Source organism: Ambystoma mexicanum, chromosome 7p, assembly GCF_040938575.1.
Source record: "Ambystoma mexicanum isolate Mex_15411 chromosome 7p, UKY_AmexF1_1, whole genome shotgun sequence".
Classification (NCBI taxonomy): Eukaryota; Metazoa; Chordata; class Amphibia; order Caudata; family Ambystomatidae; genus Ambystoma; species Ambystoma mexicanum.
In genome coordinates, this window is record NC_090939.1 from 516,411,351 (window position 1) to 516,433,929 (window position 22,579).

Sequence of the window (22,579 nt, forward strand, 5' to 3'; positions counted from 1 at the left end):
GTTGTGGCAATTGTAACAACATAATGAAGGGAAGCTATGTAAGACACCCATCAAATGGCCAAAAAATCCCACTTAAGGATTTTGCCACTTGTGACACGAAATCAATCATTTATGGTTTAAGCTGCCCATGCGGCATTTACTATGTTGGACAGACACAAAGGAAAGCCAAGGAGCGCTGGAATGAACACAAAAGTAACATACGTACCAACAGTGTTAACTCACCTGTAGCAAGACATTTTTCCATAAAGAAACATAATATTTCTCAACTAAAGGTTGTGATTTTGGAAATTGTGAACAGAGCCCCAAGAGGTGGCAATCATGCCAGACGTATGAACCAGAGGGAAATCTTCTGGATAGAGAGACTAAACAGTCTAGCTCCCAATGGGATGAACGAAGATTACAGTTTAGCCTCATTTTTGTAACTAAATACTGTTTCCCCTGACCCAATCAGAAACCCAGTGTGGATACGATATCAATTGCTGTTAAATACATTTTTGAATTTGTTCAGTTCACTTAGGATGATTTTTTACTGACATAGGATGTATTAAGTTACAGACCATAGAATGTGAGCATGCTTCTCTTGAAATAGTAAACACACGGATGTCCAATATTCGATTAATTTTTGTCCGTGGTAAACAATAGATTTCCCAGAAGTTACATGAGACACTCCTCACATTTAGCTTCCGACTCATTTCATTTGACTCAAACTCCCTGCACCGGTATAGATATACACCTATATACTATTGGTTAATCACACATTGTTTTCTAAAATATGCCCGTATGACGTCTATTTTCCCGTCACATGTTGACGTTCTAAACATAGTGACGTCGTCACGCTTCGACGTGATGACGTCATAATGTAAATAGTGGCCATCTTTAGTGAAAACCGTGTAGAACGGTTCGAGCTACAGCACCGGCCATCTTTTCAGGAAGGAGGTAAGAGAATCCTTTGCAAACAGCTCCCCAATTGCATACCATGAGCCTAGAGGCCTTCACAGAATACTCTCTACAGAATTATCCCACCCAATTGTTTTCTTATATCTTATATAGTATATATACGCGTCTTTACAGACACGAGTGGAGGAATCGCCCATTACTGCACTACCTCCATACCTGAGGACTCTCTACATACCACAGCGACCCATTCCATGGATGTAGTAGCTTCTTACAGAAATACCGAAAGGTAATATTTTTTCTTAGATATTACATGACTAGATTTTCCTTCATGAATTAAGATCCCGTTTTTAATTGAGCTTTCCCTATTGTCTTTTTATCACATCTACAGGTTGTATAACCATTATTGGGCTGATATTGCTATTGATAATAAATCCAGTTAGGATATTCCACATTGAACATCCAGGTGATTATTATTAAAAATTTCTCCCAAGAGTTAAATGACAGTTATCAGTGAGAATCTAAAATCTGATCATTGTATCATACATTATAGACGAAACAAAGATTAACGGCAATGAAGAGGGCTATCAATTCCTGAAGAAGGGGACACCCCGAAACGCGTCGAGAAAATATTCATCATTACTTTCTTTGGATATATCATGTGAAAAGCCTATTGTATAGAAAGTGTGATGAGTACCTTGTATGCCCTTGTATTATAATATTGAATGTAACCTCAAAATGAATACATTTATGTTATTATGTTTACAAAGACTGGATGATGAATGAATTGAAATTCATATCTGTAACAATTAATTTAAAATTCAATTAAAACCGATGGTCCCCATCATTCTGTTTTATTATAATAGTGACATGAATTAGCTTCTCTCATTAATTTCTTCTTTTTTCTGAAAGAAACTGAATATTACCATTGTATAGAAATATTGACTGTTTCTACAGATAAAGGGTGTGCAGGGGACGGGAGAGTTCCACAATCTTGTGGACAATCTGTTGGATTTACATAGGTTAAAACAACCCAGTGTCAAGGTTGTTATTCTCCCCGGCACCCCGTAAATTTTCAACAAATTTTGTAAAAAAACCTTAAACCTAGGTGTGCGCTAGGCAACACAAATATAGGATTCTTTCCCACCACCCCCACCCCCAGCCACCAGGGGCAGCCTCCACCAGGCCCCCACTCATGTCTCCCACCACCCCCACCCCCCAGCCACCAGGGGCAGCCTCCACCAGGCCCCCACCCATGTCTCCCACCACCCCACCCCCCCACCACCAGGGGCACCCTCCACCAGGCCCCCACCCATGTCTCCCATCACCCCCTTCCCCCAGCAGTGCAGGGGCAGCCTCCACCAGGCCCCCACCCATGTCTCCCACCACCCCCACCACCCAGCAGTGCAGGGCAGCCTCCACCAGGCCCCCACTCATGTCCCCTATCACCCCCACCCCCCGCCACCAGGGGCAGCCTCCACCAGGCCCCCACTCATGTCTCCCACCACCCCCACCCCCCAGCAGTGCAGGGGCAGCCTCCACGATGCCCCCACTCATGTCCCCTATCACCCCCACCCCCCAGCAGTGCAGGGGCAGCCTCCACCAGGCCCCCACTCATGTCTCCCACCACCCCCACCCCCAGCAGTGCAGGGGCAGCCTCCACCAGGCCCTCACTCATGTCCCCTATCACCCCCACCCCCCCGCCACCAGGGGCGCCCTCCACCAGGCCCCCACCCATGTCTCCCACCACCCCCACCCCCCAGCAGTGCAGGGGCAGCCTCCACCAGGCCCCCACCCATGTCTCCCACCACCCCGACCCCCCGCCACCAGGGGCAGCCTCCACCAGGCGCCCACCCATGTCTCCCACCACCCCCACCCCCCAGCAGTGCAGGGGAAGCCTCCACCAGGCCCCCACTCATGTCTCCCACCACCCCCACCCCCCCGCCACCAGGGGCACCCTCCACCAGGCCCCCACCCATGTCTCCCACCACCCCCACCCCCCAGCAGTGCAGGGGCAGCCTCCACCAGGCTCCCACTCATGTCTCCCACCACCCCCACCCCCCAGCAGTGCAGGAGCAGCCTCCACCAGGCCCCCACTCATGTCCGCTATCACCCCCACCCCCCAGCAGTGCAGGGGCAGCCTCCACCAGGCCCACACTCATGTCTCCCACCACCCCACCCCCCAGCAGTGCAGGGGCAGCCTCCACCAGGCCCCCACTCATGTCCCCTATCACCCCCCCGCCACCAGGGGCAGCCCCCACCAGGCCCCCACTCATATCTCCCACCACTCCCACCCCCTGCCACCAGGGGCAGCCTCCACCAGGCCCCCACCCATGTCTTCCACCACCCCCACCCACCAGCAGTGCAGGGGCAGCCTCCACCAGGCCCCCACTCATGTCCCCTATCACCCCCACCCCCCCGCCACCAGGGGCAGCCTCCACCAGGCCCCCACTCATGTCTCCCACCAACCCCACCCCCCCGCCACCAGGGGCAGCCTCCACCTGCCCCGAACCCATGTCTCCCACCACCCCCACACCCCAGCAGTGCAGGGGCAGCCTCCACCAGGCCCCCACTCATGTCTCCCGCCACCCCCACCCCCTCGCCACCAGGGGCACCCTCCACCAGGCCCCCACCCATGTCTCCCACCGCCCCCACCCCCCAGCAGTGCAGGGGCATCCTCCACCAGGCCCCCACTCATGTCTCCCACCACCCCCACCCCCCAGCAGTGCAGGGTCAGCCTCCACCAGGCCCCCACTCATGTCTCCCACCACCCCCACCCCCCAGCCACCAGGGGCAGCCTCCACCAGGCCCCCACTCATGTCTCCCACCACCCCCACCCCCCAGCCACCAGGGGCAGCCTCCACCAGGCCCCCACCCATGTCTCCCACCACCCCCACCCCCCCGCCACCAGGGGCAACCTCCACCAGGCCCCCACCCATGTCTCCCACCACCCCCACCCCCCAGCAGTGCAGGAGCAGCCTCCACCAGGCCCCCACTCATGTCCGCTATCACCCCCACCCCCCAGCAGTGCAGGGGCAGCCTCCACCAGGCCCACACTCATGTCTCCCACCACCCCCACCCCCCAGCAGTGCAGGGGCAGCCTCCACCAGGCCCCCACTCATGTCCCCTATCACCCCCACCCCCCCGCCACCAGGGGCAGCCCCCACCAGGCCCCCACTCATATCTCCCACCACTCCCACCCCCCGCCACCAGGGGCAGCCTCCACCAGGCCCCCACCCATGTCTTCCACCACCCCCACCCACCAGCAGTGCAGGGGCAGCCTCCACCAGGCCCCCACTCATGTCCCCTATCACCCCCACCCCCCCGCCACCAGGGGCAGCCTCCACCAGGCCCCCACTCATGTCTCCCACCAACCCCACCCCCCCGCCACCAGGGGCAGCCTCCACCAGGCCCCCACCCATGTCTCCCACCACCCCCACACCCCAGCAGTGCAGGGGCAGCCTCCACCAGGCCCCCACTCATGTCTCCCGCCACCCCCACCCCCTCGCCACCAGGGGCACCCTCCACCAGGCCCCCACCCATGTCTCCCACCGCCCCCACCCCCCAGCAGTGCAGGGGCAGCCTCCACCAGGCCCCCACTCATGTCTCCCACCACCCCCACCCCCCAGCAGTGCAGGGTCAGCCTCCAGCAGGCCCCCACTCATGTCTCCCACCACCCCCACCCCCCAGCCACCAGGGGCAGCCTCCACCAGGCCCCCACTCATGTCTCCCACCACCCCCACCCCCCAGCCACCAGGGGCAGCCTCCACCAGGCCCCCACCCATGTCTCCCACCACCCCCACCCCCCCGCCACCAGGGGCAACCTCCACCAGGCCCCCACCCATGTCTCCCACCACCCCCACCCCCCAGCAGTGCAGGGGCAGCCTCCACCAGGCCCCCACCCATGTCTCCCACCACCCCCACCCCCCCAGCAGTGCAGGGGCAGCCTCCACCAGGCCCCCACTCATGTCCCCTATCACCCCCACCCCCCGCCACCAGGGGCAGCCTCCACCAGGCCCCCACTCATGTCTCCCACCACCCCCACCCCCCAGCAGTGCAGGGGCAGCCTCCACCAGGCCCCCACTCATGTCCTCTATCACCCCCACCCCCCAGCAGTGCAGGGGCAGCCTCCACCAGGCCCCCACTCATGTCTCCCACCACCCGCACCCCCCAACAGTGCAGGGGCAGCCTCCACCAGGCCCCCACTCATGTCCCCTATCACCCCCACCCCCCCGCCACCAGGGGCAGCCTCCGCCAGGCCCCCACTCATGTCTCCCACCACCCCCACCCTCCCGCCACCAGGGGCAGCCTCCACCAGGCCCCCACCCATGTCTCCCAACACCCCCACCCCCCAGCAGTGCAGGGGCAGCCTCCACCAGGCCCCCACTCCTGTCTCCCACCCCCCCACCCCCCGCAGTGCAGGAGCAGCCTCCACCAGGCCCCCACTCATGTCTCCCAGCACCCCCACACCCCAGCCACCAGGGGCAGCCTCCACCAGGTCCCCACTCATGTCTCCCACCACCCCCACCCCACCCCCACCAGGGGCAGCATCCACCAGGCCCCCACCCATGTCTCCCACCACCCCCACCCCCCAGCAGTGCAGGGGCAGCCTCCACCCGTCCCCCACTCATGTCTCCCACCACCCCCACCCCCCAGCCACCAGGGGCAGCCTCCACCAGGCCCCCACTCATGTCTCCCACCACCCCCACCCCCCAGGGGCAGCCTCCACCAGGCCCCCACCTATGTCTCCCACCACCCCCACACCCCCGCCACCAGGGGCACCCTCCACCAGGCCCCCACCCATGTCTCCCACCACCCCCACCCCCCAGCAGTGCAGGGGCAGCCTCCACCAGGCCCCCACTCATGTCCCCTATCACCCCCACCCCCCAGCAGTGCAGGGGCAGCCTCCACCAGGCCCCCACTCATTTCTCCCACCACCCCCACCCCCCAGCAGTGCAGGGGCAGCCTCCACCAGGCCCCCACTCATGTCCCCTAACACCCCCACCCCCCCGCCACCAGGGGCACCCTCCACCAGGCCCCCACCCATGTCTCCCACCAGCCCCACCCCCCAGCAGTGCAGGGGCAGCCTCCACCAGGCCCCTACCCATGTCTCCCACCGCCCCCACCCCCCCGCCACCAGGGGCAGCCTCCACCAGGCCCCCACCCATGTCTCCCACCACCCCCACCCCCCAGCAGTGCAGGGCAGCCTCCACCAGGCCCCCACTCATGTCTCCCACCACCCCCACCCCCCCGCCACCAGGGGCACCCTCCACCAGGCCCCCAACCATGTCTCCCACCACCCCCACCCCCCAGCAGTGCAGGGGCAGCCTCCACCAGGCCCCCACTCATGTCTCCCACCACCCCCACCCCCCAGCAGTGCAGGGGCAGCCTCCACCAGGCCCCCACTCATGTCTCCCACCACCCCCACCCCCCAGCCACCAGGGGCAGCCTCCACCAGGCCCCCACTCATGTCTCCCACCACCCCCACCCCCCAGCCACTAGGGGCAGCCTTCACCAGGCCCCCACCCATGTCTCCCACCACCCCACCCCCCCGCCACCAGGGGCACCCTCCACCAGGCCCCCACCCATGTCTCCCACCACCCCCACCCCCCAGCAGTGCAGGGGCAGCCTCCACCAGGCCCCCACCCATGTCTCCCACCACCCCCACCACCCAGCAGTGCAGGGGCAGCCTCCACCAGGCCCCCACTCATGTCCCCTATCACCCCCACCCCCCCGCCACCAGAGGCAGCCTCCACCAGCCCCCCACTCATGTCTCCCACCACCCCCACCCCCCAGCAGTGCAGAGGCAGCCTCCACCAGGCCCCCACTCATGTCCCCTATCACCCCCACCCCCCAGCAGTGCAGGGGCAGCCTCCACCAGGCCCCCACTCATGTCTCCCACCACCCCCACCCCCCAGCAGTGCAGGGGCAGCCTCCACCAGGCCCCCATTCATGTCCCCTATCACCCCCACCCCCCCCCCCCCCCCGCCACCAGGGGCACCCTCCACCAGGCCCCCACCCATGTCTCCCACCACCCCCACCCCACAGCAGTGCAGGGGCAGCCTCCACCAGGCCCCCACCCATGTCTCCCACCACCCCCACCCCCCCGCCACCAGAGGCAGCCTCCACCAGGCGCCCACCCATGTCTCCCACCACCCCCACCCCCCAGCAGTGCAGGGGCAGCCTCCACCAGGCCCCCACTCATGTCTCCCACCACCCCCACCCCCCCCGCCACCAGGGGCACCCTCCACCAGGCCCCCACCCATGTCTCCCACCACCCCCACCCCCCAGCAGTGCAGGGGCAGCCTCCACCAGGCCCCCACTCATGTCTCCCACCACCCCCACCCCCCAGCAGTGCAGGGGCAGCCTCCACCAGGCCCCCACTCATGTCCCCTATCACCCCCACCCCCCCGCCACCAGGGGCACCCTCCACCAGGCCCCCATCCATGTCTCCCACCACCCCCACCCCCCAGCAGTGCAGGGGCAGCCTCCACCAGGCCCCCACTCATGTCCCCTATCACCCACACCCCCCCGCCACCAGGGGCAGCCCCCACCAGGCCCCCACTCATGTCTCCCACCACCCCCACCCCCTGCCACCAGGGGCAGCCTCCACCAGGCCCCCACCCATGTCTCCCACCACCCCCACCCCCCAGCAGTGCAGGGGCAGCCTCCACCAGGCCCCCACTCATGTCCCCTATCACCCCCACCCCCCCGCCACCAGGGGCACCCTCCACCAGGCCCCCACTCATGTCTCCCACCACCCCCACCCCCCGCCACCAGGGGCAGCCTCCACCAGGCCCCCATCCATGTCTCCCACCACCCCCACCCCCCAGCAGTGCAGGGGCAGCCTCCACCAGGCCCCCACTCATGTCTCCCACCACCTCCACCCCCCCGCCACCAGGGGCACCCTCCACCAGGCCCCCACCCAGGTCTCCCCCCACCCCCCAGCAGTGCAGGGGCAGCCTCCACCAGGCCCCCACTCATGTCTCCCACCACCCCCACCCCCCAGCAGTGCAGGGGCAGCCTCCACCAGGCCGCCACTCATGTCTCCCACCACCCCCACCCCCCAGCCACCAGGGGCAGCCTCCACCAGGCCCCCACTCATGTCTCCCACCACCCCCACCCCCCAGCCACCAGGGGCAGCCTCCACCAGGCCCCCACCCATGTCTCCCACCACCCCCATCCCCCCGCCACCAGGGGCACCCTCCACCAGGCCCCCACCCATGTCTCCCACCACCCCCACCCCCCAGCAGTGCAGGGGCAGCCTCCACCAGGCCCCCACCCATGTCTCCCACCACCCCCACCCCCCAGCAGTGCAGGGGCAGCCTCCACCAGGCCCCCACTCATGTCCCCTATCACCCCCACCCCCCGCCACCAGGGGCATCCTCCACCAGGCCCCCACTCATGTCTCCCACCACCCCCACCCCCCAGCAGTGCAGGGGCAGCCTCCACCAGGCCCCCACTCATGTCCCCTATCACCCCCACACCCCAGCAGTGCAGGGGCAGCCTCCACCAGGCCCCCACTCATGTCTCCCACCACCCCCACCCCCCAGCAGTGCAGGGGCAGCCTCCACCAGGCCCCCACTCATGTCCCCTATCACCCCCACCACCCCCCCACCAGGGGCAGCCTCCGCCAGGCCCCCACACATGTCTCCCACCACCCCCACCCCCCCGCCACCAGGGGCAGCCTCCACCAGGCCCCCACCCATGTCTCCCACCACCCCCACCCCCCAGCAGTGCATGGGCAGCCTCCACCAGGCCCCCACTCATGTCTCCCACCACCTCCACCCCCCCGCCACCAGGGGCACCCTCCACCAGGCCCCCACCCATGTCTCCCACCACCCCCACCCCCCAGCAGTGCAGGGGCAGCCTCCACCAGGCCCTCACTCATGTTTCCCACCACCCCCACCCCCCAGCAGTGCAGGGGCAGCCTCCACCAGGCCCCCACTCATGTCTCCCAGCACCCCCACCGCCCAGCCACCAGGGGCAGCCTCCACCAGGCCCCCACTCATGTCTCCCACCACCCCCACGCCACAGCCACCAGGGGCAGCCTCCACCAGGCCCCCACCCATGTCTCCCACCACCCCCACCCCCCAGCAGTGCAGGGGCAGCCTCCACCAGGCCCCCACTCATGTCTCCCACCACCCCCACCCCCCAGCCACCAGGGGCAGCCTCCACCAGGCCCCCACTCATGTCTCCCACCACCCCCACCCCCCAGCCACCAGGGGCAGCCTCCACCAGGCCCCCACCCATGTCTCCCACCATCCCCACCCCCCAGCAGTGCAGGGGCAGCCTCCACCAGGCCCCCACCCATGTCTCCCACCACCCCCACCCCCCAGCAGTGCAGGGGCAGCCTCCACCAGGCCCCCACTCATGTCCCCTATCACCCCCACCCCCCCGCCACCAGGGGCAGCCTCCACCAGGCCCCCACTCATGTCTCCCACCACCCCCACCCCCCAGCAGTGCAGGGGCAGCCTCCACCAGGCCCCCACTCATGTCCCCTATCACCCCCACCCCCCAGCAGTGCAGGGGCAGCCTCCACCAGGTCCCCACTCATGTCTCCCACCACCCCCACCCCCCAGCAGTGCAGGGGCAGCCTCCACCAGGCCCCCACTCATGTCCCCTATCACCCCCACCCCCCCGCCACCAGGGGCAGCCTCCACCAGGCCCCCACTCATGTCTCCCACCACCCCCACCCCCCGCCACCAGGGACAGCCTCCACCAGGCCCCCACCCATGTCTCCCACCACCCCCACCCCCCCGCCACCAGGGGCAGCCTCCACCAGGCCCCCACTCATGTCTCCCACCACCCCCAACCCCCCGCCACCAGGGGCAGCCTCCACCAGGCCCCCACTCATGTCTCCCACCACCCCCACCCCCCAGCAGTGCAGGGGCAGCCTCCACCAGGCCCCCACTCATGTCTCCCACCACCCCCACCCCCCAGCCACCAGGGGCAGCCTCCACCAGGCCCCCACTCTTGTCTCCCACCACCCCCACCCCCCAGCAGTGCAGGGGCAGCCTCCACCAGGCCCCCATTCATGTCAACCACCCCCACCCCCCCAGCCACCAGGGGCAGCCTCCACCAGGCCCCCACTCATGTCTCCCACCACCCCCACCCCCCAGCCACCAGGGGCAGCCTCCACCAGGCCCCCACCCATGTTTCCCACCACCCCCACCCCCCGCCACCAGGGGCACCCTCCACCAGGCCCCCACCCAAGTCTCCCACCACCCCCACCCCCCAGCATTGCAGGGGCAGCCACCACCAGGCCCCCACTCATGTCTCCCACCACCCCCACCCCCCAGCAGTGCAGGGGCAGCCTCCACCAGGCCCCCACTCATGTCTCCTACCACCCCCACCCCCCAGCCACCAGGGGCAGCCTCCACCAGGCCCCCACTCATGTCTCCCACCACCCCCACCCCCCAGCCACCAGGGGCATCCTCCACCAGGCCCCCACCCATGTCTCCCACCACCCCCACCCCCCCGCCACCAGGGGCACCCTCCACCAGGCCCCCACCCATGTCTCCCACCACCCCCACCCCCCAGCAGTGCAGGGGCAGCCTCCACCAGGCCCCCACCCATGTCTCCCACCACCAGCACCCCCCAGCAGTGCAGGGGCAGCCTCCACCAGGCCCCCACTCATGTCCCCTATCACCCCCACCCCCCGCCACCAGGGGCAGCCTCCACCAGGCCCCCACTCATGTCTCCCACCACCCCCACCCCCCAGCAGTGCAGGGGCAGCCTCCACCAGGCCCCCACTCATGTCCCCTATCACCCCCACCCCCAGCAGTGCAGGGGCAGCCTCCACCAGGCCCCCACTCATGTCTCCCACCACCCCCACCCCCCAGCAGTGCAGGGGCAGCCTCCACCAGGCCCCCACTCATGTCCCCCTGCCCACAGGCCCTGACAATCCTCAAGCATGTGCCTCATGGCCAGCCACCACAGCCCAAAGACACAACCAAGTATTACATGTGCCCATGATACTACTCCAATGGAAACAATGTAAATCAACACATGTGTCTCACACACACACAATGGTTGCAAGTGAACCTGAAAACCCATATCATGACATGCATGAAAACAATGAGATGAAACCACACATTGAAGAATGAAAAAATCAAAATAATGTATTAAAAACAACAGCAATGGCTATCAAAATCAACCAAAATACACAAGTTAAATAATTAAAAAATTAAGGAGCCTGTCTCTTTTCAAAATGAAATCAATAAATGACAATACCAAAAAATATCTTCCAAAGTTCAAGTCCATGAAAAGTAAATGAAGGTAAAAAAGAAATAGTAAACCATTGCTCCATGGCAAAAAATATTCATAGTTAAAAAAATATCCAAATCCAAAGTCCAACTATGTACAAAGTATTCAGGGTCCATCATCCCAAGAGAAGAAATGAAACCTACCAAAAAACCTATCTAAAATGGAACTATATACAAAAGGTGCAGCAGTGTCCGTCGACTACAAAGAAAAATAAACTGCAAAGGAAACCTATCACTAAATAACTATATACAATGGCGGTGGCCCAGTCCAGCGGCTCACTTAGTGGTGTTCCGGGCCAGGGCATCATCGATCTCCTCGTCTATGTCCCGGAGGGGGTCCTGTTCCATGGCCCCGAGGGTCCGCAGGGACGCCGACATGTTCACCTCCAACTCCCTGCGGATTGCCTCGAGGCACTCGGCCCGCCTCAGGGCCCTCTGCATGGAGTTCTCCGCCCTGACCATCGTGAGCCGCGCCTCTTCTGCCTGCCGCCGCTCCGCATCTATGGCGTGGCCCAACCGCTGCCACACGGAAGACACTTCCCGTCCAGGGTCCTCCTGCCCTCCGGCCGATGCCTGCCTCTCCGATGTTGAAGGCCCCGAGCTATCGTGGCTCCCACCTACAGCCTCCTGCTGCTGCAGCTGCTGCTGTCCATGTGCCCTGTCCGATGGTGCCTGCACATCCTCCTCCAGCTGGGGTGCAGTCGTTGACGTGGCCACCCCTGCTGGACGTCCGACTCCCGAATGTGGCAGGGATCTGTTGTCCACCAGCCTGGCCGCACGGTCGGAGGCAGCTCCACAGGGCACCCAGGTGACACATGGGTGGGAAGATGGCATGGAGGACGACTGGGGCATAGGGGGTTCTGTGGAGAAGGGGGTCGGAACAAGGTCCAGGAAACGGAGGAATCCAGCCCTGGTGAGCTGTCCCAGTGGGTCAACGCGGTCAACGAGCCATGCGAGAAGACGTGCAGACTCATCATGAAAAGACTGCAGGTCAGCTCGCATGGCCCGTTGCCGCAACGCCACCCCACCCTGGACAGGCTCAACCTGGTGCAGGATAGCCACATCCGCAGGGAGAGGAAGGCCAGGTGTTGTACGCCAATCCTCTCCCTGAGAACGGGTCTGGAGGTAGGCATCCCCGCTGGTGCAAGATGATGCAGTGACAGGAGCAGGGACAGGATTGCACACAGGCACCTCCGCGGCGGCCTGTGCTGCCTCCTGTCCCTGATCCTGCACTGCACCACTGCAGGAATCCCCACCTCCAGACCCCGCCACTGTCGCTTGCACGGCCTCCTACTCCACCAAACCCCCCACCAACCTGGATGACTCCGTGCCATCTTCCCCCGTTGGGCCCTGTGGGGTCCCAGCTGCCCCTTCTGCTGCCGAGGAGTCCAACTCCAACCTCCGCCTCTTGGACCTCCCCTCGGCAGATGCGGCCTGGGATGCGGCACCGGACTCCTCACTCCCCGACGAGATCACAACCTGGGAGGGGATCCGGGCCTTGCGTCTCCGGCTGGTGGTGCGACCTCTGCCGCTGTGCTCCACAGCACCTTCTCCGCCCTCTTCATCAGTTGACGCTGCAGACAGGGAGAAAGAAAACACAGGCATCAGGGCACTGTACAATGGACTCATACACACATGACAGTTATACATGAGTGGCATTGGTAAACCTCAGACATGGCATCACAATCCCCAACACACATGTCATTTCAACTTGCACACATGAGCCATACCACAGCCATAATGCAACAGCCAGCACCATCCATTCACATACAACAGCATGAGCAGCCAAAGGTCATCCACACATCACATGCAACATAGGGAGTACACTACACATGCACACACAACACCAAACTTGCATGCATGTGTACAACTCCGCCAACTGTCACAGTGTTTTGATCGACATCCATGTCACACCTGACAATCATTCCTCCACATCCTGTGCCATGCAAGCCCACACACACAAGCACCATCCATGTGTCACACATGAGACCCCTCGCATGTGTCACTCTCACGGCCCTGTACACCCCCCCTACTTGGCCACATCAAAATACATGTTCAACCTGCACACTCCTGGCACACCACCACACGCACAGCTTACAATCAGTATGCATGTACACTTACCGCTCGACTCCAGACGGGTCTGCTTCTCAAGGACCTGGATGTGGAGCGCTGGGGATATGCGTTCCAGGACCCTCATCTGATCTTCCAACAAGTGGCCCCGGCGCCCCTTAGCATCCGCCGCCTTCAGGAGGCGCCGGGCCTTGTTGAGGGTCCTGGACCTGAAGTCCTCCCAGCGCTTCCTGACACGTTCGTAGTCGCGGACTGCCACCTCCTCCGCGTTGATGGCAGTCACGATGTCCATCCAGATCCGAGTCCGTCCTTCCTTGTCGGCGCGCAACCTTCCGAAGAGGGCATCATACTGCCCCAGGACATGCTCCACCAGGACACCAACTTCGGTGGCAGTGAAGCTGGTGCCCCTCTGCCTCCTTGGCCGGGGGTTGCCACTGGTGCCAGATGTTGCAGTGCCCGACATGGCAACCCCAGAGGCAGGAGTGGGTGGGCAACTGGGTCCTGGGGCTGGGCTGTGGGGCGATGGAAAAGCAGTCGGGAGTCTTCGGTTCCAGCAGGGGTGGTCACAGCAACAGCACCCCTGGCTGATGTGCAGGCAGCAAATGGCAGGGCACGTGGGCAGCAGGCAGTCAGGCAGCAGCAGATGGCAGGTGGGAGCGTGCTCAGGGCTCTGGGGGGCAGTAATTTGGCCTTCTGGGCAGGAGCGTGGTCTTCCGTGTGTGAACGCGTGGCCAGCTTGATACGGAGTGATTAGGCACGTGAAAATCCAACACGTCTGCGTGTAATTCGAGGAAAGGCCCTTAGTGCGTAAACGCGTCACCAGCGTATGCGCGTCTATGAAGTCACGTGCACGTTGAATTGGGCACACGTAGGAAAATGTTGCGTGTGAAAAAAATGAAAGACACGTCCGAGTGTCAAAGCGTGTAATTGGTGAAAATGGCCCTACACGCAGAAGTGACAAAGCGTGTAATTGGTGGGAATGGGCCTACACGCAGAAGTGACAAAGCGTGTAATTGGTGGGAATGGGCCTAGCGCGTACACGCGGCAGTGACAAAGCGTGTAATTGGTGAAAATGGACCTACACGCAGAAGTGACAAAGCGTGTAATTGGTGGAAATGGCCCTAGCCCGTACACGCCGCGTAAGTGACGCTGTACGTGTGGGCCTGCATAAAAGGTACGTGTAGAACACCATTTCCTTGTACGTGCTTTTCGTGGAGAGCGAGTGGGTGAATTCTGTACTTCTTGTCGTTTCACACACGATTTACTTCACGGCGTTTCAAGTCCGTACTCCCTGTTACCTCTGACAGCTTTTTCTCTTTTTTCTCTTTTACTGGTTTACCTGGGCCTGTTCCCTCAAACAGTGTTCCCTTCTACTGTTGTCCTGTCTCCTCACACAGCGTACAAATCTTCTTTTGGCGGGGGTGTTGCCAACCAAACGCGCTCCTTTTTCACGCTCTTTTACCTGGCAGACGGTGAGTCACGCACGTATCTAACATCTGTGCTTGCCCCGTGTGTAGCCTACCCCTTCAGAGGTCATTCTAGGCTGTGTGTGACACGCATACGTTCATTCTTGTGTTACTGGGTGCCACAGCGTAGTGCAGGTTTTTCTTTCTGCACACGTGGTCTAGGAGGGGTTGCGTGCACGTCATCTCCCTTTTTTGGGCCTCCTGTGCGTTGCGTGAACCGTCATCTTTCCCCAGGGGTTACATTCAGCCTTGCTAGAGCACTAGGGTACAATTACCATCTGGTACCCAACCCCTTTGACCCCCAATTGCCCAGGACAATAGTTTACAGCCACTCCCATACGCACATTAACATCAGTGCCATGGCTGGGAGGCGAGGATTCCGTAAGGGTGGCAAAGGTGGAAGAGCCACAAGTGGTGGCCGTGGTGGATCCGGTAGGGGACGTGGTCGTTACTTGCAGGGTGAGCCTGTCCCCCCATGTGTGGAGGACCAGTCAAGGGCACCCATAATCCCCCCCCCTCACGTTGAGGCTGATGTGGCTGACACCATCCATGCTCAGCCCTTTTTGGACCAGCCCATTGTGGCACCAGACCTGGCTGACTCCATGGCTGACTTCCAGGTCAGCAGGCCTATGACACGTGCGCTGGTGCACGTTGATGTCATCATGCCACGTGGATCTGGGGCAGCAAGGTCATCTGCTGCCCCAAGTAGGCAGGGCGGAGAGGCTGCAGGGGCAGCTGCGGCTCCATCCACCCCAGCTCTCACACACCCAGCCAGGACAGTGTCGGTCCTAGTCCATCCTGCTGACATTCCCCCTGACACCATTACACTTGAGCCAATGCCTGCACTAACTCCCATGCTGAGTGTGCAATCCCACACTCCTGATACAGAGTCCACCAGGGCTCCTGCCCCTAGTGTCCAGAGCGGCGCAGGACACTCAGGATCACCTCCACCTTCCAAGCGGAAGAGGAAGAGTGCTCGTCCGGCACAGGCTGATGCCCCAGACATGGCTACACAGTCCGGCCCATCGAGGAAGCCCAGCTTCACGGATGACGAACTGAATGCACTTGTCGAGTATGTGTCCAGACATTATAACGAGATGGTCATTGTTGCAGGATCCAAGACCACACCTGCACAACGCCAGGCACACTGGCAGACCGTTGCGGACATCGTAAGTGCCCTTGGAATCGTGAGGCGCACAGCCAATGAATGCTATAAGCGCTGGAATGACCTAAAGCGCAGGGCAAAGAATAAGCTAGCCTCTAGTCATGCCGCAACTCTAGTGACTGGAGGTGGGTCTCCAGTAGTAGTCACTCCACATGAGTCAGTCGCTGGGACCTACGTCACGGAGGAACAGATCCAAGGCGTGGGAGATCTGCCTGATTACGAGGCATTGTCCGGTGAGTGCACATGCATGTGTGTGTCATCCATGTGCATGGTGTGTGTGTGAGGGCTTCTGTTTGTGTGCCAGGTGAGAGTGTGTGCGCCTGAGTCGTATGGGTCAGCCACGTGCTTCATGCAATACATCCTGCGCATCTCCATTTGGCCATAGCAGTATCCCTTCTGCCAACAGTAGACATCTAACCCAACAGCACGCCAGTTGCCCTTGAAGTGTCACCTTGCCACAACATTGTTGCTTATTTTTCTCTGTTCATTCAGGCAGATTGTTTGCATTCCACCACTTTTACTAGGCATTTCTCAGTCCTCTAGTCACATGTCTGACATGGCTATGGTAAAGTGGAGTGACTTTGTTACCTGGATATCATTTATTCACACATGTCCCTGTGCAATTGGACCATTTTGGACTGGCAGCTCCAGGTGAAAAATCAGACCTGTTTGAATTAGAAAAGCTATTACATGCGGGAACTGGACTGAATGAATAAGTGCTGCCCTCCTCTCCATCTTCACTGAATAGCAATGGTACATGCCATCTGTGTGATGGCATGTGTGTTTCACCTGGCAATCACAGGCCAATGTGTGATGCCACTGCCAGGCAGCATGCAGAAAATGTGTTCATCTTCCATCTTTGTGTCATCAGTGTGTGCCATTTGCCTACCCTTCATACGCAGTGAGGGTGCATGCATGGGAGGGTTTTAGTCATGTGGGACATGTGTCAATCAAGTACTGGTTCTCTTGCTTCTCAGCCCTCATTGTGTGCCATGGTGCTAATGCCTGTTTCCATTTCTTTGTTTTATGTCTTTGCAGGGGAAGACGCACCTGATACTGCTGGGGTTGTTGAGATGGTGAAGACCCAGGAGGGGTCAGAGGGCCGACCAACCACCAGTGAGGGACGTGGTGTGCTGGTGGGTGAGAACCCACAAGTGCTGCAGGTCGTGCTCTCAAGGGGTGTCTCTGGCTGCACCTCCCCCGAGCTGTACTCAGCTGTTGATTCGGATGATGAGACCTACGTGCCGTCGCAGGTGAGTGTTCCAGGGAGGGATTCTGTTCTGTCCCAGCCACCTGCACCAGGGTCAGAACCCTCAATGGGGATGTCAGTGTTGGCAGCTACGCCTTTGGTGGTTATGGATGCAGGGTCACACTCTGCGACATCTGATCCTGTTCCTGGGCCAGCAGATCAGAGGGGGAATGCAGTCCTGCAGCCTCAGGCAGTGCCGGCACAGCAAGGCGCAGTTCGCCTTGCCCCAGACAGGTGTGGTGCCCGCCGACGTGGTGGCCGTACGCCACCTGGCAATACCGCAAGGGAGCAATCCATTTACGGTATGGCAACCCAACAGGCAGCATCATCCGAGATGATGGCTCAGGCCATGGATAGGGTGGCCACTTCCATTGTCCCCCCTGAAAGGCTGATGGAGCGACTACAGCAGGCAACCGACTCCATCTGCCAGTCACACAGGGAGGACATGTTGGCGTCCAACAGGGACAGGCGGGCGGCACTGGCGACTCTGCAGGAGGCCATCTCCATAGAGTCCCAGGGCCACAGGGAAGCCCTGAGGCAGGAGCTCCATCACCTCAGGACGACTCTTGTTGAGCTTGAGGCTTCAACACACCAAAGGACAGAACAGCAGCTGGAGCGTCTCACCCGTACGCTCTCAGCTGAAATGCAGGCAACGAGGGCGGAGGTCCGGGCATCCCGTGAGTTGTTGCATGGGGACCTCCGCACACTCATCCCCCAGAACGAGACCTACCACACCCGCATGCTTGCAGCCATGGAGGAACAGACTAGGGCCTTGCGTGGGCTGCCTCCCATAGTGCAACCACCTCCAGATGCAGCTGCACAGGGTGATAATAGCGACAGCAGTGATACTCCCACAATAGGGTAGCTGTGTGGGCCATGAGCCCATGGAGGTGTTTTTTTTTCCCAGGATCCACACAGGTGGGTTTTGGTGTGCACCCTGTCCTCGGACCTCCTGGGTGGCCTCCCCAACCCCCCCCCGGGCCCATCAATGGCCATTTTTGATTTTTTGTTTTTTTTAATTTTTATTTTAATTTTTATTTTTATTTTTCCCAATTTTTTTGGGACAATTTGTTGGCTTCCGTGGTTCCTGTGGGCATACGCTGAATTGTGGCTGGGCACATGCAGGCTTGTCATGTATTTGGTTCAGATGCCTGGGTTTGAGTCACACACCCCTCCTGCTTCCCGTTTCCATGGGCTTGCAAAGGGTGTGCCCAAGTGCCATTTACATACATGGTGACATTGGACTCCCACTACATGTGTGGGTAGTCTAGTCAATACTGTGTATACATTCCTAGTGCATATTGCTGTTGTGTTGTACACTGCATGTTGCATTGATGTGTAACTCATCATCTGTGTCTACCTCCCAATTTGCAGGTCCCTTCCTCATGTCTACACAAGGCCCTCTAGTTTGGAGATGGGGTCCATGTTGGCAGCAGTGCACCTACAACTCTACATGGCGCCAACACTGTACAGTTGGAAGTGGTGGGAGTGCAGGCATTTCCAGGTGGTGAGACTACTAATTTATTACATTTGTGATGTCATGTTAATGGTAGAACCTGCTCAAGTTTGTTGTTGGTCCTGCATTACTGTGAGCATTTCAGGTGTTGCAAGTTTCAATTAGGGACACTGTACATTGTGACACTTGTGTCATGTTGTGGGGATTACTTTGTTTACCTGCACATAGCATGACATGGCACGGTGTGTCGTGTGGCGGTGCTGGGGATGGGTTGGGTGACATGGCACTGTCCTCTTGTTGCATTTAGCAAGTGGGTATTCATTTCAGCTGCTTGAATGTGTTTCTTCACAAAACTGCATTGGTGGTGTCTGTGTGGGTAGGGATGCACACAATGTAACACTTTCAGGTGAACAATCTCAGGCTGATATGCTTTTCACGGTTGATTCTCCAGACATTCAGGATCAGTGTCAGGTTGAGTCATCATTGATTGTCAAGGGGGGTGGTGGGAGACATGAGTGGGGGCCTGGTGGAGGCTGCCCCTGCACTGCTGGGGGGTGGGGGTGATAGGGGACATGAGTGGGGGCCTGGTGGAGGCTGCCCCTGCACTGCTGGGGGGTGGGGGTGGTGGGAGACATGAGTGGGGGCCTGGTGGAGGCTGCCCCTGGTGGCGGGGGCATGGGGGTGATAGGGGACATGAGTGGGGGCCTGGTGGAGGCTGCCCCTGCACTGCCGGGGGGTGGGGGTGGTGGGAGACATGAGTGGGGGCCTGGTGGAGGCTGCCCCTGGTGGCGGGGGCGTGGGGGTGATAGGGGACATGAGTGGAGGCCTGGTGGAGGGTGCTCCTGCACTGCTGGGGGGTGGGGGTGGTGGGAGACATGAGTGGAGGCCTGGTGGAGGCTGCCCCTGCACTGCTGGGGGTGGGGGTGATAGGGGACATGAGTGGGGGCCTGGTGGAGGCTACCCCTGCACTGCTGGGGGGTGGGGGTGATAGGGGACATGGGTGGGGGCCTGGTGGAGGGTGCCCCTGCACTGCTGGGGGGTGGGGGTGATAGGGGACATGGTGGGGGCCTGGTGGAGGCTGCCCCTGGTGGCGGGGGGTGGGGGTGATAGGGGACATGAGTGGGGGCCTGGTGGAGGGTGCCCCTGCACTGCTGGCGGGTGGGGGTGATAGGGCCATGAGTGGGGGCCTGGTAGAGGCTGCCCGTGGTGGCGGGGGGGTGGGGGTGATAGGGGACATGAGTGGGGGCCTGGTGGAGGCTGCCCCTGCACTGCTGTGGGGTGGGGGTGATAGGGGACATGAGTGGGGGCCTGGTGGAGGCTGCCCCTGCACTGCTGGGGGGTGGGGGTGGTGGGAGACATGAGTGGGGGCCTGGTGGAGGGTGCCCCTGCACTGCTGGGTGGTGGGGGTGGTGGGAGACATGAGTGGAGGCCTGGTGGAGGGTGCCCCTGCACTGCTGGGGGGTGGGGGTGGTGGGAGACATGAGTGGGGGCCTGGTGGAGGGTGCCCCTGGTGGCTGGGGGGTGGGGGTGGTGATAGACATGATTGGGGGCCTGGTGGAGGGTGCCCCTGCACTGCTGGGGGGTGGGGGTGATAGGGGACATGAGTGGGGGCCTGGTGGAGGCTGCCCCTGCACTGCTGGGGGGTGGGGGTGATAGGGGACATGAGTGGGGGCCTGGTGGAGGCTGCCCCTGGTGGCTGGGGGGTGGGGGTGGTGGTAGACATGATTGGGGGCCTGGTGGAGGGTGCCCCTGGATGCTGGGGGGTGGGGGTGGTGGGAGACATGAGTGGGGGCCTGGTGGAGGCTGTCCCTGGTGGCTGGGGGGTGGGGGTGGTGGGAGACATGGGTGGGGGCCTGGTGGAGGGTGCCCCTGCACTGCTGGGGGGTGGGGGTGATAGGGGACATGAGTGGGGGCCTGGTGGAGGCTGCCCCTGCACTGCTGGGGGGTGGGGGTGGTGGGAGACATGAGTGGGGGCCTGGTGGAGGGTGCCCCTGGATGCTGGGGGGCGGGGGTGGTGGGAGACATGAGTGGGGGCCTGGTGGAGGGTGCCTCTGGATGCTGGGGGTTGGGGGTGCTGGGTGACATGAGCAGGTGTGCAGGGTAGTCCCCTGTGGTGTGTGCTGCCTGCAGGGGCCGTGGAGGGTGTACAGGGCATACCTGGGAGCACACAGCCAAATCGCGTGTAGAATTTCCCGCGTACCCCTGTCATACACGTGCCCAGCCAAATCGCGTGTGGAACTTCCCGCGCACCCCTGAAATCCACGTACCCTGACAAATTGCGTGTGGAAATTCCCGCGCACCCCTGAAATCCACGTACCATGACAAATCGCGTGTGGAAATTCCCGCGCACCCCTGAAATCCACGTACACGGCCAAATCGCATGTGGAACTTCCCACGCACCCCTGCAATCTACGTACCCTGACAAATCGCGTGTGGTACTTCCCGCGCACCCCTGTCATACACGTGGCCAGCCAAATCGCGTGTGGAAATTCCCGCGCACCCCTGAAATCCATGTACACGGCCAAATCGCGTGTGGAACTTCCCGCGCACCCCTGCAATCCACGTACCCTGACAAATCGCGTGTGGTACTTCCCGCGCACCCCTGAAATCCACGTACCCGGACAAATCGCGTGTGGAACTTCCCGCGCACCCCTGAAATCCACGTACCCTGACAAATCGCGTGTGGAAATTCCCGCGCACCCCTGAAATCCACGTACCATGACAAATCGCGTGTGGAAATTCCCGCGCACCCCTGAAATCCACGTACACGGCCAAATCGCATGTGGAACTTCCCGCGCACCCCTGCAATCCACGTACCCTGACAAATCGCGTGTGGTACTTCCCGCGCACCCCTGTCATACACGTGGCTAGCCAAATCGCGTGTGGAAATTCCCGCGCACCCCTGAAATCCATGTACACGGCCAAATCGCGTGTGGAACTTCCCACGCACCCCTGAAATCCACGTACCCTGACAAATCGCGTGTGGTACTTCCCGCGCACCCCTGAAATCCACGTACCCGGACAAATTGTGTGTGGAACTTCCCGCGCACCCCTGAAATCCACGTACCCTGACAAATCGCGTGTGGAACTTCCCGCGCACCCCTGCAATCCACGTACCCTGACAAATCGCATGTGGTACTTCCCGCACACCCCTGAAATCCACGTACCCGGCCAAATCGCGTGTGGAACTTCCCACGCACCCCTGAAATCCACGTACCCTGACAAATCGCATGTGGAACTTCCCGCGCACCCCTGAAATCCACGTACCCTGACAAATCGCGTGTGGAACTTCCCGCGCACCCCTGCAATCCACGTACCCTGACAAATCGCGTGTGGAACTTCCAGCAAACCCCTGAAATTCACATGCCCTGCCAATTCGCGTGTGAGACTTCTCGCGCACCCCGGTATACACGCACACATTTTTTTTCTGTCAGCGGGTGTCTGTGTTTGTGGGTACCCCTTTGCACGTCATTTGTCCTGGAGGGCCACAGTATAGGACATTCATCATGGCTGTATATAGGTGCTATTTGTTGGCGCACCTTTTGGCGCACATTTCTTACATGCGCAGAGACGCTACCGCCTGCTTTCTTGTGGCGGTGGTGTTTGTACCTGTGCGCTGGTTTGAGCGTACGCTTTTTTGCCCTATTCTATTCCATGAATACGTGTTGTAGGCGAGCGTGTGGGCGCACTTGTACCCTGTACTTCCCCCGTGACGCCCACATTTTGGCAAGTTGTTCCCCATTCCGAGTGTTACGCCCCGTGTTCCGCCTACTTTTGTTGCGTGCGCCGCGCTATGTGCGATTTTCGCTGTGGCCTGTGCGATTTTCGCTGTGACCTGGCGCACGCCGTTAGATGGCCTGTGCGCCAACGTGCACCGCGCACTTTTTTATCGCACATCCGATGGTTTTCTCGCACACGGCCTTCCATGAATCGATGTGCGCTGCTTTTCGTGCGATTTTCGCACTTGCACTGCGATTTTCGCTATTCCACTGCGATTCGCACGTTTTTGGC

At 61.0% G+C, this 22,579-nt stretch overlaps 1 long non-coding RNA gene across 1 annotated transcript; it reads left to right on the plus strand.

Annotated features, from left to right (window-relative positions):
* Positions 1 to 1,174: 1,174 nt before the first annotated feature.
* LOC138526601 (uncharacterized) lies at positions 1,175 to 1,757 on the plus strand. The gene is made up of 2 exons (XR_011283650.1): positions 1,175 to 1,360; positions 1,448 to 1,757. It is a non-coding gene; the product is annotated as an uncharacterized lncRNA (long non-coding RNA).
* Positions 1,758 to 22,579: the final 20,822 nt, after the last annotated feature.